The sequence below is a fragment of the Phasianus colchicus genome, chromosome 11, assembly GCF_987193195.1.
Source record: "Phasianus colchicus chromosome 11, bPhaCol1.hap1.1, whole genome shotgun sequence".
In the NCBI taxonomy this organism is placed as follows: Eukaryota; Metazoa; Chordata; class Aves; order Galliformes; family Phasianidae; genus Phasianus; species Phasianus colchicus.
In genome coordinates, this window is record NC_143446.1 from 17705471 (window position 1) to 17726172 (window position 20702).

Genomic DNA, 20702 nt, shown 5'->3' on the forward strand with positions numbered 1-20702 from the left:
TGCATCGCTCAGTTCTGTGGCCAAGGTATTGCAGCCTTGCTACAAAGCCATTAATTTTAGTGGCTAGGCCTCAAATCTTCTTTCCCATTTTTAGACGGTTTGGCAGCAGAGCTGAGCATAAACATATCTGTGCGTATTTTCCTACTGCAATCAGTGTCCTGGTACTTTCAATGTAAATACTCTGAGATCCTACATCTGATAGTGACTGTGAGGCTGGTAAAGTACTGTGGAGCTGAAGGTGTTCCTGTCTCTGCACTGCCCCATCTGCCATCCCTGCTGGCTGTGCTGGCTGACATGGTCTGAGCACCTTACCTAAAAAAAAAAAAAAAGTATTTTTTCTTTGCCACGTGCCAAAGCATGTGGGAATATGACTAAAACTGATCACAAGTTGAAAAGCTTAGTGTGTAAATGTCCTTAATGCCGTCAGCATGCTGACGTTAGAGACCTGGCTGTGTGCTGGGTTAACTTTTCTCAAGTGGCTGAAGAAAGGTGAAATACAAATGCTGCTTTCTTGAAAGTGGATACAACATTTTAAAAGGTGTTTCAAGTTAAATGCACACAACTTAAGCCACCTGAAATATTGATTTTCAATTTCTTCCACCTGGAGGTAGGGAATAATGAGAGACTACACCAGCACTGTGTGATTAACTGCAGTAGATGCAAAAATATCTTAAGAAAAGATCAGTCATTCTGCAGAAAATTGTAATGAAATACCATCTACATAGAAACATCAGCTGCACTTGAATTCCAAAGTTTGGAATAACTTTGTTGTTTGAAGATGTTTGCTATTATGATGATGAATGTGAATTGTGCTTTCATGAGCCTTCATAATCTGCAGTTCAAAGCTCTGTGTTGTGGATTTTGTTGTCAATCTACTCTAATTCATTTTGTGCTCTACAGCATTAATGTTTTCTTGCTAATATTTTCTAAACCACATCCAGCTCAGCCTGTGGAAAATAAAGCAATTGTTTAAATTGGTGGTTTTGAATAAGATAAATCAGAAATCCGTACACAGTGTTTGAAGCCTCTTTTCATTCAGAAAGTTTGCTTTTTGTTCCACACCCCCTCGGAGTATGACTGTAGGGCACAGATTGGAAATATGCAAGAAAATGATGCCACCTGCAGGCGCTGGGCTGGGGGTGCGCTTCTCACCAGGGGCAGCACTGGAAAAGCTTCTGAACTGCCTCACGTTGACTCGCGGATGATGAAATACTTGTGCACGCATACTTGTGTTTCAGCAAGTGAAAGGCAGTGAAACATGTTAGTGATCGTTCTTTGAGAACCTCTGTGTTAATCTTAACTGTTGGTGTAAGTGGAAATGACTCAGATGAAGCAGGTTCAGTGGAGTAAAACTTCCTTTCTTGTTGCCTTCACAGAAATAAGGGCGTGCAGCCCTAGCAGTGTCTGGGGACCGCCATGGGCCAAAATTCAGATGCTTTGGTGTATTTTAGATGTTAGCTGGTTCTCACCTCATAAAAGTTGATGTATGACAGTATAGAGCTCTATTTCCTTTAAGGTTGGGCTGGTGCATAGTTCAGAAAATCTGTTCAGGTTTTCGACTGCTTATTATTGTGACTTTAATTGTGTGTGACTGTGCTCAACTCAAACATCCCAGGTTACATAAACAGTGCAGTAGCATTGCCAGAAGCGAAGCTGCTTTTGTGTTTGAGAGTATCTACAAATAAACCTTGAAAACAATGAGAAAACATTGGATGGGAAATGATTTAAGGAGAACAAAACAAAGTAATGGAAGACATGAATGTGTTGCTAATTACCTGCCATTCTGATTTCTGAAGTAATTTTTCATCCATGAACTGTGTGGTCAAATGTAGCAGCAAACCAAGAATGTTCTAGCTTGTAGGCATGTTAAATACTGGGAATTGATGTTATGTCACTGCTGCTACAGGTTTCTTGTTTAGAGTCATTGTGCCGTAGCTTGAGAAGAGCTGCTGAAGCTGGATCATTCATCATAAATTGTAATTGCACCAAGATGATCTTCACCAGCTCCGTACTCTTGATTTCCACTCGAAACTGGTAGAGGAAAGACTAGGAACAATTATATGATATTAATTACATCAAAGACTTTGAGTTCTCCTAGTCCTTAAAATCTTTCAAGTTTAAGCATTCAGGCACAGTGGGCTGAAACGCTTAGCAAGTACACAAAATCCAGTCCCTGACACAAAGTAGTTGTTCAGTACCAACTTTATTAAAAGGGGAGCAGTCCACAGCTAAGATTTCATTGGGTAATAATGCTATGAGGATGGAAAGGAGATGTGGTTTTAATATGGCATGGTTACTTCTAGCATTCTTAAGATTTGAGTTCTAATTTTGCAGAAAGAACATTTTTGAGGGGTAGTTACTATTCTAAATGAGGCTGGAAAGTAAAGGAATCCTTGTAAATCTGCAGCTCGAAATGGGCTTGAGTAATAACTCATGTCAGGTAGAGAAGCTATGAGTTAGAGTTTCCTTTGGGTTTTGCACCTTAAGGCTCGCTCTGCAGTGAGTATAGGGATTGAGTCTCCCAGTTCTCAGGACAAGAATTTCATTTGCTTTCATTTCTCAATGCCTATTTTCATGAATTCAAGCAGCATGTAGTATATTCATGACTTTTACTTTTCCCCCACGCTCACTGGAATCCAGGCAGAGAATTCCAGGTTAATGGAAGGGAGCAGACCAATGCACAACATGATTGTATACAAACCTTATTTTCTCAGGAATCCAGGCAAAGGAAATTGGAGTACTTGGATACAAATGCGTACGTCCTTTGCATTGCTCCTCTTTGATTAAACACCCCAGTGTCTGTGGGACCACAGATAGAATTTTTCATCTGAGGTTAACATGAATAATAGCACCCATGCTCTTATACCAGGACCATAATATGTGAAATTTATTGTATGTGCTAAAGTACAAGAAAAATGGATGTTTTGACTGAAAGCTATACTCTGCACAGCCCCTGGAGGGCACCAACAGCCAACATTACATTTTTTCACTTGCCTTGTAGTTATTACCCACTGTCATAGAGTGCTATGAAGATGGCAAATATATCCCCACGTATAGGTTAAATTGAACGTGCTTTGCCTCACATAATTTGGAAATTCAAAAGACCAATTTCTTAGTGTAATTGAAAACCACTACATTTCAGGCTTATTCATTGAATCAGTATTTCCAGTTAGAATCCAAATTAATCTTTCTACCTTTAAACAAGATAACGAGGGTGTAGTTATATTTACTCAGCCTTTTGACAATCAAGTTCAGTGTAGCTGCATATGATTAACTACACACACAGAGTCATGAAAGGTTAGTATGGGCTTGACTCAAGTCATGAGGGAAATCCATCTCGTAAGGCTGAAAATCTGAACTGACAGTTCAACACTCAGCCTAATGCCTGAGTCCCTCTGGAAGGGAGAAGTAAAAAGGAAAGGAGAAAAGGCAAAATGACCAGCCTGACATAAGAGCCCTGTCAGTTTGTATGTACTTCCCTCTGGATTTTATTTTTTTTCTATTTAGCCTGGAGTCCTCTTGCTTTAAAGTTGCATTAATGCAACTTTCCTGAATTGCTTCCAGCACCTGTCAGAAAGTGACGTGGCATCCAAATGCATTTGTAGCGCACATCTGAGCTTCTGTATTCTGTGTGGACCAGTCAGCTGGAAACGTATTTTTGAAGTTTGCTCATGGAAATGTTTGTCTGGAGCACACCCCACTCTGCATCACAGGCATCTGATGGGGTGGGTGAGCTGGGTGCTAAAACCATTAATTCTCTGGGTCGGTGGTGGGTTTGAGGAGCTCACCTCTACGAAGAGAAGTAAAAGGGGCAGATTGGCTGGTCAGTATCATCCACTTGGGCATTATAGTAATGAAGATCAGATGCCTTTATTGAAGCTCAAATCTAATTCCAGTGTCACTTATGGGATGTCCCATCTGGCCTATGTTATACAGGAGATCAGTATGAAGAACCTCATTGTGTGTTGTGATAATACAAAAGCAACTTGGCACAAGGACATGCTTGTGAGAAGATGCTATTCTGCTCAATGGTGTTTTTGCAAGAAGTTAAATAAGTCTGTGTGCACAGTAATGTGCTGCACTTCACTGACTGGGTTTTCTGTAGCCTCAAACTAGCTAGGGGCATGGTGAATGCATGGGCACTCTGGTTTTCCCTGTAGGCTGATCTGCAGGGAAGCAGATATGACTTGTTCTTTCATTCAGCTGGCATTGGTCTTTGCTGAATACAAGATGTTCAAGGGAATGGGAGGAAGTAAAAAGTTTGTCAGTAGGGATGCTTGATGGTCAGACACAGCTGAACTTCAGTGGGCTTATGACCTCAAGTAGTGACTTGCAATCCAAGTGAGCTCATGCTCTTTCATTGCCAGTGAGGCCAGGCTGTGTCTCCTTGCACTTGTAGGCCATGCTTATAGACAGCTGGTGTGCGGGAACTGCTTAAGCTGTCCTACCTGAGTTGTGTGTGAGTGTGAGGTCCCATATCAGAGCTACTCCTCAAAGGAAGTGGTGTTAATACCTTACTGTTACCACATCCAGAGATTCTTTGAGCTGGGGCTGCAGATGCGTGTTTAGGTTGTCTTGTCTCTGCTTCCTCGCTAAATCAGGCCTGCCAGCTGTCTTGTGCAAACAGGCAAGAGTCAATTTTCTGGTAAGCTTCTGTTTTGTGCTCTATCAAGCAATCAATGGCTCATGCTCCGTTGCCTGAAACTGGTGTTTTCATTTATGCTTCTGCAAAATATGAGTGAATATTGTTTTACATGTCTCTGAGTATAAACATGATTATGTAACACACTAAAGAAGAGTGATGTACTTTTTTGGCTGCTGTGCTGACTATTCTCTCTATTGTTCCTTTACAGGTCCATGCTGGCTTTTCTCTGCATCTGTCTGTGTTGCAGTGGTGGTGTCAGTAAGCACAAGCTGGAAATGGCATACAGATTGTTTTAATTTGCACCAAGGATGATCTTTGTGAATAAGAAAGCATTTATTGAAAACATCCTACCTCTACTGAACTGACTGCTCCTAGTTTCCAGTTCTACAGTACGTTGTCAGCAGGATCAGAGCTGGGCCTACAAGGTAAGTGTGAACAAACTTAGAATGTATTCGTTAAACTAATGTACGTTGTTTGTTGTTCTGCATCTCTAATTGGACTATGGATTTAATACTTCAAGTGGTAACATCATTCAACTGTTGGAGGAATGTGGCAGTGTTGGGTGGTATTTGCTAGTTCTTCTGTCATGGTTGTGGGTCGTGAATCTCTCAGAAATTGGTGACTTCCAAGTGTGACGAAAAAAGGATAAAACTTGGTTGGGCAATCCCACAAGCAGTCTTCATTCTGCTTTTAACTTGTGGGGACTAAGCAGTGTCATCCATCCCTAGTCCATTCCCTGAACTCTCAATTGTGCTCAGCATAAACTACAGAGAGAAGAGATTCTCTCCTGATACCCTTTTCTTGAAAGGCTGGCCACTGAGCTTTTTGTGAAGTCCTCCCCTTGAGTTGCTAAGGAGTTCTGTTCAAGATGGTGTTCTGAGCTTTTTAGTGACAGATTAGATTAATTCCAAGGAAGCTCCTCTATTCTGTTGCCTAAGTAATAATGCATCTCTTCTCTTTAAAAAATAAATAAAAAATCAATGCGTATTTAACTGATAGCTGAAGGAGCCTCAAAAGCACCATTTCAGTCCATGAGCTGCATAATAGAGGTTTTGTTGCTCTGAAAATCCTAACTAGACCAAGACTTCTTATATGTGAGTTTGCATTATAATTCTAAAGGACTTAGATGGTTATTTTGTGATATTTTTCTTCTTGGAGAGATTGGATAGAAAACACGAAGTGCAGTATCCCAGCAAGTTAAGTGAACTAGCAGAGGTAATAACCTCCTTCTTTCCTTTTCTGAAAGGGATTTGTAACCAAGATGAAACCTGCAGCAGTGCACTGAAGTTGTAAAGCTGCTATCCAGCATTACCTCATCCTTAAACGGCTGTTAACAAACAAGCTGCTCTGGAAAGCAGTTTACGTGACTGTTCCCTTCTGTTGAGTAATGCAGGGTAAAGTAAGGTGTTAAACTAGGATTTGGGAGAAAATGTCATCTACCACTGTCACTGTACAACACTGGCCAATCCTTTTCACTGTGCAGTTTCTCATAACGAGATAAGAACTGAGATTTTAACATGAACTTCTGCTACTGTAAGTTCAGCTGATCATTTTAATAGCTATGGCACCTTGTTTTGCAACATTTACCTTTATTTTAGAGAGAAGAAAAACTGGTAATTGCAGAGCTCAACTAGTTGTGATGTGTCAGGTCTTTTTTGATTAATTTGTGTCAGCAGAGGTGATTGAGCTGGTGAGTCCTAAAGGGAGCATCCTTAAGTGAGAGTTTTCTCTTGTATGTTGTTCATGTGTATTTATTATTATTTCATAATGAAACTTCAGGAGTTAGCTGTAAGTGCGTGAGCAAAGCTGTGTGCCACTGTTGATGAAGTACTCTGAGGGGTCTAAAACTTGGGCTATGATGAGATCAAAATACACACCTTGTAACGTGAACAAGAATTGTTTTGATTAAAGCTGAGGCTTTAAATTAATTTGCATGGGATCTAGATGAATGTGTGATCAAAGCAGGCTGCATTGTAAATAGGTTCACAGAGTGATGCTGAATGAACAGAGCTCATTTCACAGGCTGAGACTGAACCTAATCCTGACCTCCAGCAGAAGTGTGCAGGGCATGATGCAGGTGGTTTTTTATCTTCTGCTCTTCAGTCATGAACTTTGTAGCTTGCAGACAACTCAGTTCAGTTATATTTTTTGATGGGGTTAGAGAGAGTGTAGAGACAACTGCATGCTACATGAGATAGACATCTCATGCAGTGTTGTACACACCTGGTATGAGAGGACTGCTTTGGCTGGATGTGAAGTGTCTGTCATAAGTCAGTTCTAGCCACAATTAATAGTCAGAACTCAAAATATCTGTAAGGCCCTTCTCTTCCTAGAGCCTGAAAGATTTATTAACATAGTTCTAATTGCAGTTTTTCAGAAGCGTGGGTGTTCATTTTATACAGGACAGGAATAATTAGGAGTATAGATATCTTAAGGTCAGTGCCAGCATTTTTTTTTTTTTAAACACTTCTCTAGCAGAAATGATTCCCACAAGTGGAAGCTTTATTGAAAAGATATTCAATCTTCTTACTGCCATGAACTAGACTTTAGACTGGAGATTCTGTTTATCAGTAAGGATTGTGGAAGCCTTCTGTTTGTATTGAAGGTAGAATTAACTTATTTGATCAGATATTAATCAGAAGTGGTTTGGGAGCCTTCTCAGTAAATGACTTGGAGAAGCTGAATGCAAGATCTCTTCCAATGCTGTCTAAATCCCTTGTTTTTCCCAGAGATCAACCAGTTCAGGTATGCTAGACTTATATCACCTCTGCAAAAATGAAGTCTTTCCAGTAGGCAATTTGAAATATTTAAAGATCTCTATATTTCAAGGATGGTTTTAAAAAAAAAAAAAAACTTGTGCTGAAATGTCCCTTAATATATTTGCAATACAGCTACTCTACCACCCTTCAGAACTGGCTTGCAAACCAAATAATAATTACTCTAAAGTCTATGCATGTTCCCAGCTGCATAAAGATGACAGTTACTAGAGCAGGGAAACAAATAGCTCTATGGTACCTGAAAATGAGGATTATCTTGCATCAGTTGTGAGTTCCTAGGGAACTTTGGAAACAGCATTTCACATTATCAAATCCAGTTCCAGACTTTGTGGGCAACACATAACAGAATTGTGGTAGAATAATCTGAAAAGGTGTTAGAGAGGTCGTGTAACACATCCATCAGCCCCAAGGCAGGATCAACTGTATATTAATCCTGACGGATATTTTTTTCAATCTGTTCTGAGAGATCTCCTATGGTGGAGACTCTCTCAGCTAATCTATTCTGCCTCATCATCCCTGCCACTGGAAAGAGTTTCTTAATGTTTGCCCTAAATCCTTCTCCTTGTAATTAGGCAGGAAAACTGAGTAACTTATCTGTCACAGGTATGGATAAAAGATTATATTCCACTCCTTGCATATGAAGATGTTGCAGTCCCCCAGTGAGCTGCCTTCTCTTTAGGGTACGCAGCTCTAATGTTGTTAATCTTCCTTCATGTCATGTTTGCTGAATCTCTCATTAGCCTGGTTGCACTCCTGCTGCTCTCTCTGGTCAGTTTGTATTTTTCCTAATCCAGAATATCTTTCTCACCTGTCTGAAATAGAACCCATAACCCGTCTTTGATTCAGTAACGGTTAAAAGCATTTACTATTTTAGTTAAAGAACTGTTATTATGGAAATACATTTTTTTTCTCTGTAATTGGGAGATTAGTATCCCCTAATAACAAAAGTAATGCAGAATATCAGTTAGGAGACAGGTGTATGGATGCACTGCAATGAGTGTTCTAGAGCCAGCTTTAAAAATATCCGATCTTATTGTTTTTCCTCAGTGATTTGGATCCAAGCTGCTTTGTCTTTGACCTTTTTTAACTGACATTTACCTTCCTCCCTTCCCGTTCCTAAGCACCTTTCCCTGTTTGTCTTGTGAATACCCAGTGTGTCCAGTAACGATTGCTATTTTTTTGTGTGTTTCAATTCTTTATAACAAGTTCTAAATCTCACAGCTGGTGTGCAATGCTCCCTGGCTCTGAAGATGCTCGGTCCTCATTTGCACGCACTCTGACGTGACAGCCTGCTTCATGACAAATGACATGTATTGCTGATTGTGCCGCGTGAAACTTCTGTGGTGTCTTTTCTTCCTCCTGCAATTAAAGCTTTCATCTTAGTTACTGCCTTTTGTTTCTTTTGAACTCCTCAGGAGAGGAATGTAGTCAAATAGTGTTTGAAATGGCAGTCTTGGCTAAGACAAAACATAAAAATGTGAGGTAGTAATCAGGTTAGATCAGCGTTCAAAAGCTGGTAAGTAGGCAGGCCAAATAACCTGCCCTCATTTTGAAGCAATAACTTAGGATCCTGTGGATCCAGGTATTGCACTAAGCAGCTTTGAGGAAGCAAGGCTCAATTAATCAAGGTGGGACAATATAAAGCTGCAACAGGAGAACCTGGAACAACTTGTTAATCACTCACAGCTGAGGAATGCAGATACCCTGTCCTGCTAGAGATATAACTGACTGCTAAAATGTCAGTAAAAATTTGAGATTAAAGGAGACCATTTGATCCCTTAAAACCAATCCAGAAGTTTCCACCAACCCTCTGGCTCTTGCCTGGCAAGTAATGCCATAAGCCTGCTCTGGGCATGGTAACAAACTGGAGATCTTTAGCACCAAAATAGAAAAAAAAAATTGTAGGTGCCAGAGGGGAAGAAAGAAATATGAAGCTCTTGCTGATGTCTTGAACTACTGAATTAGCAGCAAATTTTCTAGCTAAAAAAAAAAGCCTGTCTGGTGCTAGGAAACCAGTTGCTTTCCCAACTTCAAAGCACCCATCAGGCAGTCCAGTGAGGATAATTCCTGCCATGAGCGGTCAGTTTTGCTCTCAGGTGTGTGAGCGAGACATTCTAAGTGGATCCCTGAAAGATTATTTCTTTTTTTTTGTCTTGCATTTGAGTTTCTGAGCGCTGAACATTCTGGGTTTAAGGTGAGAAAATACATTTTGGAAAGGTTTTTATGGAAATTGCTTCTGTGACAGGGCCAGAAATAAACCTTTCTGTGCTGCAATTGCAGAAGGAAATGACCACCTGAGTTATAGCTGAATGAAATTTACCTTATTACCTAAGCTATGGTTATTTTCTCAGCAACTTTGTTCTTCAGGATGTGTGCCTGGAGCTTCTAGAAGAGGTTGTCACTTCTGAGTGTGACTTGATCTTTCTCAGCAAATTTCCTCTCATCATTGTGCCTGTGTAAAGGAGGTGCTACAAAGCAGTCAAGGCAGAGAAACTTCATAAGGAGGTATTGGGCTCAGTCTTATAGTTGCAAAGTGTGCTGCATCCATATCAGCCCTGGACAGAATGCATGCATGGTGTGAAGGGGCTAAAGCTGTAATGCTTTAGCTAATTCTTGTAAGGTTTTAGAGCTGCTGAATTTGCCAAGCTGGCTTTCTGAAGAGTTTGGTGTTCAGTGACAGTCTGCATACCATACGAAATCCAGCAGTGTTTTTTCCATGTTGAAAAAGAACTGCAGTCGTTCCTGAGGTCTTTGGGTTGTTTCAATTATTTAGTTTTACAAAAATATTTTATAAATCATCTTCCCTCTTTCATATTATTAAGTTTCTTGCCAAACTTTGATTTAAACCACAAAGATGGATCTTTCCTTTATACATCTGCAAAGTTAGATTTACTTCTTTGACCTGTTTGAGCATGATTGAAAGCTAATCTGTCTCCTTTTTATTGGCTTTTGGTAAAGCATGTATTTCTTTGTTTCCCTTTTTCATTCTGTGTTGTCTTTTGGAAATATGTAACTTCATGTCAAGCAGTAAAGAATAATCCTTCACCAGTAAGAATGAATTGACAACAACCCGTGGTCCAATCCAAGAAAAGTTTTATGCCTTTAGTTAGCTTCTTGGACTGTATTCATGCATGATTCAAAGAAAATGAAGTATGAGCAGTAATAAAAGCATTGTTCTCACCTCTGACCTTGTAGAGAAGAATGCTGTAACCAGAAAGGTTTTTTGGCCCAGCATCAGTGACAACTAGTTGAATTCCTCTCTTTGGAGCTGACTTTTTACCATAAAAAGCATATAGATTGCTCTGACTGCAGTTAACTTCTTGTTCAAGGGCAGAATTTGGCTTGTGGGCTGTTAACTCCAGAGAATGATGTTTTAAGTAATGTTGCATTCTGCTTTAAAATGGTACTAATCCATTTTCAAATATACGTTTCCAGCTTCTGCAAGGGTTGATTACTTTAGTTTATTAATGCACTAAAAGGTATAAAATGTTGAGGGTGTTTTTGTTATACTACCACGTCAAAGCTAGAATTGCTATTTATTGAGGCTGTTAGTGTTTACTGAGGTTATTGCTCAAGTGGCTGATGCTGTGATCATCCATAGCATTATATTGGGCAAGAAGAACTTTACCCTATATATATTTTGTTCCTAAAGAGCTGAATGAGCATGAGAGTTACATCCAGGGATATTGATCCTAGCACTGGTTTTGATAGAAGCTGCTGACTCACTGCAGCAGCCTGAGATTGATCACCGTGTCCTTCGTTCTGGTGGGTAGCATCTCTTTGGCATCCCTGACCCCCTGCAGCAGAGCTGGCTCTTCAGACACGGTGCCACACATAGTGCTGCTGTTCACAAAGGGTTTGCAGAGCTGCAGATGGGGAATACCAATAAAATCTGCACATTTATTACTTTCAGTAATTAAATTTACCACGGTGTTTTGCTCCATTTTTTATTCAGTGTATTCAGCAACTGTCTGCATTTTAATGGTTTCCACTATGTCAGAGTATAAATATCTACTTTAGTCATTTTTCTGCTAGTGCTCAGGGATGAAATACCTCAGTGCTGTGTGAGGGCAGCTTCAGGCATCCCATAGGGGATATGTACTGTACAGAGTTTAGAGCAGTGTTTCCTCTTGCTTATAGGAGTGTGCTGTTGCAAACAGAAGTGCTAGCCTGGTGGCATCCTTGCTGCAAAAGAAGAAAAGGAAGGGCCTAGTTAGGGTGGTTTAAAATAACCCAAAACCTGTGTAAGCTTCTGTGGCAAAGTCAGGCTGTGGAAGGGCCACATGTGGTGTGAAATCAGGTTCTGTTCTGCTGAATTCCTGGATAGAACAACAGAGTGCAAAGCTAATAGTATTTTAATTTTATTGCCAAATGCACAGAACTGCATTAAAAACAACAGAATCAGTCACAGTGCAGAACAAGTGATGCTAAATTTAACTGCTGTTGAACCTGCCAGTTAGTGATATAAAATCTTCAAAAGACCTGTGCTTCACAGTGTTTTGGACATGGTCATTGAGTTCTACAGTCTGTATTTTTGGATTGAAAGCATTGGATGCATATTTTCATTGATGTGTCTGCTCATTCTTTAGACATACTTCATTCTGGTGCTCTTGAAATTCAGTAATGCAGCTCTGATGCTAAATAAATGTGCTTTTTTTAAAAAATATGGGCTCTGTAATTGCAATTTAATAATATTTATTTACTACTTACATGTCACTTATGAAATTGTCTATTTTGTTGCATTAGTTACAGTTCTAGTTACCTACAGAACTGCACTTCAGTCATCCCCTACCTAAGGAGCCCGCTTATGAAAACACTCCAAAATCAACAAAAAGCTCCCATTGAAAAAGCCACCTGTTTAAAACAGGCATATTGAGGTAGAAGGCTGCATAATGTAGAATAATGATGTAGAATAGCTACATGACATAACCATGAAGAGCTGAAAAATATTTCAGAACTTAGACGCACATTTTCAAATGAAAAGCTGGGCTCAGAAAACATTTATGACAAAGTTCAGCATCCAGAGTTAGTGCATGAAGAGGGATTTGATTTTGGGAAGTTCCTTGTGAAATGAACAATTAAGTAAATGATTTAAAAAAAAAAAAAGGAACTGGTCAGAAATGGATTGCTGACCATAAATATTAATAAATCAAAAAGAATGTGTACGGATTAAAGCTACAAAAGGTGTTCAGTTTATTACAGGCTGGGGGGAAAAAAAAAAAAGGCAGTGGCTAACAATAATATTTGCACTCCCTGGATCTCACAGGCTCACTATGGAGTGGCAGTGACCATCCACATACTTAATTAGGCCAAGTGTTTATTTGTGCTCAGCCTTCATTCCAACAGATTGCCAATAGAAATGAAAATATTTAGGAAATTCCCTGATTAAAGGTGTGGTTCATCCTCAAACATGGCTGTAATTCAGATGGACTGCACTGGAAATGTACACGAGGCATTGAGACCTTTATTGTGGTTCAAGTATTAGCTTTTGTGTTCTTAGCGTGTGTAGTATGTGCATCCATAGATGGATAGTATTTACTACATTTCTGCCAAATGGGTTTTGGGAAAAACTCACAGGGAAGTGGGTTGTGTTCTGGGGACATCAGTTGTGACATTAAGGAAAAAAAGAATTAAATGTGAAATGAGCTTTGCTTCTTTAAAACAATATGGCTACCTCTCTATCTCAGCGATGGGTGAAACTCAGTCCTGCCTTCTGTGTTTCCATGGATGTGCCCTGTAGTCAGACCACCAGCACACTGACCTACATGGCTTGGAACTGGCTTGACTTCCTGATTTGATGAATCAGAAAGCACAGCATTGTAGTAAAAATTAATACAAATAAAAATGGCTGTTAGAAGAATAAATAAAGAAAATGAAAGCAGCCAGATATAGCCAAGTCTTTGATCATAGATTACAAAGATATTTCGTTGCATAAAAGTGTAATGATGTCTTTGAAGAGTTTGTAACACAAAAGTTCATGTACATCACAAAGCATAAAGCGTAGGGGAGGGTAAAGGATTAAGAAAGCAGAAGATAAGACTTTGTACATCGTTAATGAAAAATATCATTCATTGCAGTGAAGACTTTGATTCTTTATTTTACTGTACGTTGGCTTAGCACACTGTGAGGATTTAAAGACGTAAAGGAGAACAAAGGCACAAATCCACAATGTGTGTATCACAAAGTATGAGGAAATAGGGTAACTGTTTCCAAAGGGAGAAGCAGCCAAGAAGAACCTGTTAAAACACAAGATGCCTACAAAGTGAACTACAGATCAAACAGAGCTAAAATCCGATTGTGCTGTGAGAAAGCAAATGACAGTATGACAGTAACAGTGATGGTTTCTGTTACAAGGCTGCTTTTTCTTTTTTTTTCTTTTGTTTCCCCCCAACAGAAAGCCGAAAGGTGTGGGGGGGAATTTAGAGTACCATGACCAGCTGGTTTGGGCTGTCACCCTGAGCAGTGTTTGACTACATATCTGTCAGGAAGACAGGTGCTGGCAGGATGTGTGTTGGAGAGGGGGAGCTCGTGGTCCTTGTTTTTTTTTTTTTAGGGCATGCCAAGATGCTGCACTGTGGTGCAGTGTGAACTGGGCTACGTTTTAGAAACGAGGTTGCATCCAACCCCATTGCTCCCTCGGTACTGCTCCAAGCCCTGAGTTTTCCTTATTCCCACAGCACTGCACAGCAAGTTTCTAGACGTAGTTACCTAGCATTGTTTTTCTTTCTGCTTCTGTTAGGACTGACAGAAGAACAACAACAAAAAAAAAGTAGGTCTGCCTCCTACTTTCATTAGTTCAGTATCCTGCAAACCCATTGCTCCAGTCGTCTTAAATGGTGCTACATTACAGAGGTCATGCTTGGATGATTGCTTAGCAGTGATAATGAGCCTCATGACCCTATGCTACGTGCTACCTTAGAAATATGTTCACTTTTCAGTTTTCCCACAGCAGGTATTTCCCTCTCTCTAGGGCTAACTTTGTTAAACAAGATTTGAAGAATGTGGTCTCCCATTTAGTGCCTCCTCTGACCTCTTCTCTCAAAAGCTTTACTGTTTCAGTTTGCACTGGGCAATGTGAAAAGCAGTCCTTTTATTATTATTATTATTTTAAAATCTATTGTCATTGATAGGATCAATAGAATTAATGTAAAACTCTTGGTGAAGGTTGTAGAGTCTATAAAGCACACATAAAGTGGATGTCCAAGACCCCTCTGGTAGCTCAAGGTGTGAGGTGAGCCTTATTGCCAGCTCTGTTAGAATCTGGACATGCTCTCAGCCAGTGTTGAGCTGAGGCCTGGCCCAGATCACCAGCTCACACAAAGCTGGAGAGACTGCCATTGGGTTGTGTAAGATGGAGTCCGTGTTAGTGGCTTTGCACCAGTGAACAGTGGGGAAAAAAAGATGGGAGGGCAGTTTGCACAGGGTGTTCCATCTGGTGGAGGCCAACAGCTAGCTGAACACATCAGTGTGAGGGTTTTGTTTTTTAACCTTTCAGTGCAGGCTAGAATCTGACAGTCAGCTGGCTGTTCTCCGTTCTCTTTTTGGAGGACTCCTTACCTGATTGTAGCTGTAAGCAAACACCAGGGGGCTTGAGCCTCCAGAATATGCGGCAGCCTTTATTACTTTCTGCTTTTAACGTCTAGCACCTGGAGATGTAAGTCCTTAGTGATGCAAGCTATTCTATATCACTGTTAGGAGTTTTGGGAATACGTATGGCTTAGCTGTAGACATTGAATTAAAGGAGTTGTGAAATGCCATCTGCCTGCTTGTGTTATGTTTTCTAAAACTGCAAACAGCTCATACTCATTTCTTCTCAGGTTTATCTCTTTGTTTGCGGGTCTTTTTTCCTTCTTTCTTCTTCTTCCAGCCTTTTTGAACTCAGTTTTTATGTTTTTGCTTTCAGCTTTGGTCTTGGTTCTATCTAAAAGCAAACTTTAAATGTATGTGGACAAGATACTGCCTTCTGTTTCATCTAGTGTACTTTAATGTACCCATTTTACATATTCTATTTAAAAATCTATGCAAAAAGTGAGATGTGTGAACATAAATTAGTTTCCTGTGTACAGGACTTTTTTGTAGGTTGCATAGATGCTGCACTGCATCAGCGCATATGTTTTGTGAATTAGGAAGTATACTTTCTATGATCATCTCCCATCTGCTGCTATCTCTGATAAATTTAATGCTGGCTTCTGAATACTGAAACACTGAGGTGCTTTATCTGGCATGTGCCTGACAAGCAGTTCTTGTATCTCGGAGGCTGACCCTCTTGTGGATGACTACCCATGAAATATGTAGGCAATAGGAGATTTGGTGAAGTCGAACAGACAAAAGGAAACATTGCTTGCTTGTTTGGAAGAAAAAAACCCACACTTTTTCTGCTAGCCTGTGCAATAATATCTCTCCTGTATTAATTCATTTTGATGTGAATTTGTTAACAGCTTGTTAGGTAGGCAGATGATGAAGTTTACACTTAGTGAAGAGACCTTGCTTTTTCATTTACCGTTAAATCACTGCGGAGCTGTTGCTTAGAACTGCAGAATCCAACGGCTCAGGGTAATCTGCTCCCTGCTAGCTTTATGACTGCCTGGCCCAGAGCAGGAAAGGACAAATGTGCAAAGCCCTGGGGAGGAGATGGCCAGTGTGGATCTGGGCTGGATGGTGCTACCTCTGTTGTGTTGGTGCATATATAGCTTTAAAATCAATTCCATTAGTCCATTCCCAATTTGCAGAAGCCAAGGTGTTTTCTTCAGTGTAAGGCAACTTCATCTTGCAACATAAGTCAGATTTCTGTCTGCTTTTGGAAGGATAACTGGCTGATGGTTTGGGGTTAGCTGAAGTCATGAAATCAAAAGTTGCAAGTATTTTGCTGGTGGCAGGAGAGTAGCTCCAGTATTTCTTTCAGAGGGACACAGAATGTTCTGGGGAGATTGGTGCTTCCACTCTGGACAGTACTTCAGCCAAGAGCAGCAACTGTCCTAAAGTGTCTTTGATGATCTGTGATGACAGAGAATATCCACTGGTATTTTTCATTCCTAAAAGCTGAGTGGTTCACTCCTACAAACGTGCTTATGGATCAGAAATGATGGTGCTCAGGACACAGCTGGATCAAGCATACGATTTCACTGTATCTCCATTTCTTTGCTTCTCCATTGTCATGCACTTTTGCAGTAATTTAATACCTTGTAGGCTGATTGTAAAGTGATTGCAAAATACAACAAGCAGGTGGTTTTAATGGTACTTTGCACTCATTTTCTTTCCTCATGTAGCCACAAATGAACACAGAGCACAAGGAGCCGAATCAGGGCCCCAAACGTTTTTTATTAGAGAAGCTTATTTTTAATATGTGCCAAAATAAAAACAGTTTTTGCTGTTCATCATGTTATAGAGATTTTCCATGATGATGTACTACACTAAGAGTGACTTAGGAAGGTTAAAGATGTTCGAAGACATCCAAATTGTTGTCCTCTAGCATCTGTTCTCCATAAAAAGCCATGCAAAAGTGCCTCCACAGAGTTTACATTAGCCATTGGTGCAGAGGCCTGGAGAAATATGAATGAATTGTAATTACAATGAAAAAAATATGAAGAAGGAAGTCATTTTTTTTTCCTCCCAGATTGTTGTGCTTGACAAATGTGTATATGAGATATGTGGTTAATTAGCAGGACGGTACAGGGAATAAAAAGTTCCCTTTTATCTCTCAACTTTTATCTGGAAACCATCAAAGTAAGGAGATCCCTATGAAGATGCAAACATGGGGCTGACCATAACAATTTGACAAGAAATGTATGCAGAAGTAGTAGAGAGTGGTATAAATGTAGTTGCATTCCCCAGTCTTAAATAACTAAACAGAAAATAAGTATTTTGGAAGCGCTTGTATTCAAATACTACAAGGATGAAAATATTGAATGTGCATTGTAAATCAATACCAAAGGAAGAGAAACACAAGAAAAATTCTACCAAAAGAAAAAATAAAAAAAAAATCCAAGAAAGAAAGAAAGAAAGAAACAAAAATAAAATCCTAACCTTTCCTTTCCTGAAAATGATAGCTGCTTAGGGAGAATGTATATCTTAAGGGAAATTCAGATGATTTTTTAATTTAATTTTTCTTTAAAAAATGAAATCCCCTTAATAGGCTGTTCTTTCTATAGGATGCAGTGGGAATAGAAGACAAAGACTGTAACTCAAACAGCGTGGGAATGCACATTATTGCCTTTCAGAAGATTTAGGCTGTTTCTTCTGTAGTTTCTGCTGATACAGCTCCCTGGTGCAGGTATGGTGTGTGCCACCAAGTGATTACCTGTTCATCACATCCTTCACAGCTTAGTTCACACTGTTTGCAAAGATGGCTAAGAAATTTTCTTTTCATGTGGTTATAACTGTCAGTGGTGTTGACAGTGTGTTGGCTGGTGCTTGTGCGTAGGTGTTTTTTCTCCATGAGATGATAGAGGACACCGCTGTAGCAAAGGCTGAACCCTGGTTACCACTGGCAAGTCAACTGCAATAAGCATGTCTGTCATGGCCTTGCATGTGTCTTACAAGATGTGTCTACATCGTATGTTTGTTACTCCAAAACAAGAAGGCAACTGAACAGTTCTAAATCAACTCAAAGGCACTGGACAGGTAGCCAGTCTTTGTACTGGATTTTGGATGCTCAGAAGTGCTGCTGAGCACGAGGTACAAAACATGTTTGGCTTGGGCTCAAGTGGAGTGTTTCACATCAGGCTTTTTTAGTGTGTTGTATTAGAAAAAATAATAATAATAATGCTGGGAAACCACATGGATAATTCATTGTGGCTTCTTCTGTCTGGTGCAGGCTCTAGAAGTGACTGCTTTGGTGAAAAGCCTGAGGGCTGGGAAGGGGCAAATTTGATTGAAGGAGCTTAGCAGTATCTCTTGACTCAGAAGGTGCCATTGGTATCACCTTCTACCATCCCAAACAGGTCTTGTTTCACTCATTTCACTATTCCTTTATCTTTTGCCCGCAGTAGAAGAAATGTAAACTATGATTTAGAGCTGGGAGGACTGGATGCTAATGCTAAGAAGTTCTTCAGTTCTTTTATGAGTTGGTTTTCAAATGGTGCAGCTCCTGCAACAGGCTTTAGAAAAACAACAGCAAAAATGGGGAAAAAAGGAGAAAAATGCTTTGATAATTTTACTGCAAAATGGATAGTTCATCTCTATAGAGAATAAAAGTGTCATTGATCTCTGTGATAAATTGTATCTCAGTATCTGAAAATATAGACCTTGTTTTTTTTCATTATAAGGATGACCTTGCTTCTATTGTAAATCAAAAGTAACCAGGGATTTGTGGCTCCTGTAAGAGCTGGGGGGGAGTGATGGGACAAATTACTCTGAATTTGCAGCCTTTTTTGGAACTGAAGAAAGGTGAGGGCAAGCTGCTCAGTTTCTTCAGGTTTATACCAGCATGGATTTCATTTCAGTTGGCTTGATGATGTGTATTGCCCACATAACAAAGTATGAGATGAAAGGAAAAGCAGAGTGAATGTGGGAGAGTTTGGCCAGGATTGGGCAGAAAGGTAGCAGTTCTTCTTTAGATGGGAGCATTTCCATAAACTTTCTCCATCCAGTGTTATGCACCAGTTGTGTCCTGCTTGGTGACTGTTCCTGTTTGTTCATAGTATGAAGTGGAATGGTTCTGTTGATTTCCATGAACACGAGACCAAATTTTTGCTCAAATTCCAGTTGTCAACTTAAAGGATTTCCCACTCCTGTGACATAAGGTTGTCCTATGGACATGCTCTTCACTCCTCATTCATCCAGTACTGCTGAACAAGGCAGGATCTTCTAATTGAAGTTTGTGTTTATTTAATTAGAGATGATATAATTATGCACAAGCACACGGGGGCAAATTAAGGTTGCACAGTCAATCTCAATTCTGGCATTTCTAATGTTCGAGTGCTTGACTTTGTATCTTTAACAGCGTGGAGAGAATGTTGTTGCTGCTTCTCCCTCTACTATGTCAATTTAGAAAAGTTGGTTTTCTTTACTAAACGTTGAAATAGTAATGGTTGGTAGGGAAGTTTTGTAGTATGTTTGCAACACAATATTCACAGAATCATAGGGGATGGAAAGGACCTCTGGAGATCTAGTCCAACTGTCTGCTAAAGCATGCTCCACAGGGTAGCATCCTAATGGGCTTTGGAATAGCTCTGAAAAATGTAGGCTCTGCAACCTCTCTGGGTAGTTTGTTCCAGTGCTGTGCCTTTCTCAAGGTAAAGAACTTTTTCCTCATCTCTGTATGGAGCTTTGTATCTTCCCATTTGTGCGCATTTTCTCATGTTGGGCATTGCTGAAGGGAGCCTAGCCTCATTCACTTGACTCCTGCCCATTAGGTATGTATGAACACTGATGAAATCCCCCCTCTCAGTTCTCTTTAGGCTTAACAGTCCCCACTCCCTCAGGTTCTCTATATACAGGAGATGCTCCTCCCTCACCTACCCAGCTGGTCACGACATCACAGAAGGCTATCAGTTTGGTCAAGCATGATTTCCCCTTTGTGAATCCATATAGACTACACTTGATAACCTTTTATTCTGCTTTCTTGGAGATGACATCCAGAATAAGCTGTTCCCTCACCTTCTCAGGGATGGAGGTGAGTGACTGGCTTCCTCCTCCTTGCCCTTTTAAAGATTGGAGTGACACTGTCTCCATCATGCAGCATCGCCCAGCCTGGCCTGGAGGTGTTTTATTCCTTCTGCTTTGACTGTGTCCCATATTTGTAGGTTTGGACCTATAAGGCAGAATATCTGAAGAAAAACAGCTGTACTTGATATTCAACAGGCATCTATTTCTTTTTCAGTATGCTTCCAAGCTGAAAGATTGGGCTGTACCATGAATCTTTGCAAAGATCTCAGAGCAAAAACAAAATTTTATAGGGTTTGACTGCAGCAGGAATGTTAAAAATGCTATTAAAGGCAAATGACAATGCAGGATAAAATACATTCCAGTCAGTAACTATTTACAAAGAAGGCTAAATCATTTTTCTTTGAGACTGATACAGTGTATCACACAATAAAAGGAATAACAGTTGAACAGGAAGCCCTTTCCTTGTCAGTCAGTGATGTAATCTGGGGAACAGGACCTGTTGCTCATCCTTTGATTGCATTAAAAAAGGGGCAAAAGATTTTGCTTCAAGAGCTAGAGGAGTCTGATGTTAATGCTGGTGCCGATGTTAATGAGAAGAACACAGACCATAAGCTTCAAGGCTTGAATGAGAAGCTGGTAAGTCAGCTCTCTGCTGTTCTCATGTTTGTAAGATC

The 20702-nt window shown here is 40.1% G+C and overlaps 1 long non-coding RNA gene across 2 annotated transcripts in view; it reads left to right on the forward strand.

The window, feature by feature from the left end:
- Positions 1 to 20702, forward strand: part of LOC116236896 (uncharacterized) — a 125486-nt gene that overhangs the window by 11760 nt on the left and 93024 nt on the right. For both annotated transcript variants that reach the window (XR_016470148.1, XR_016470149.1), the window contains exon 2: positions 4854 to 5070. This is a non-coding gene — a long non-coding RNA (uncharacterized LOC116236896). The remainder of the gene's footprint in view (positions 1 to 4853; positions 5071 to 20702) is intronic.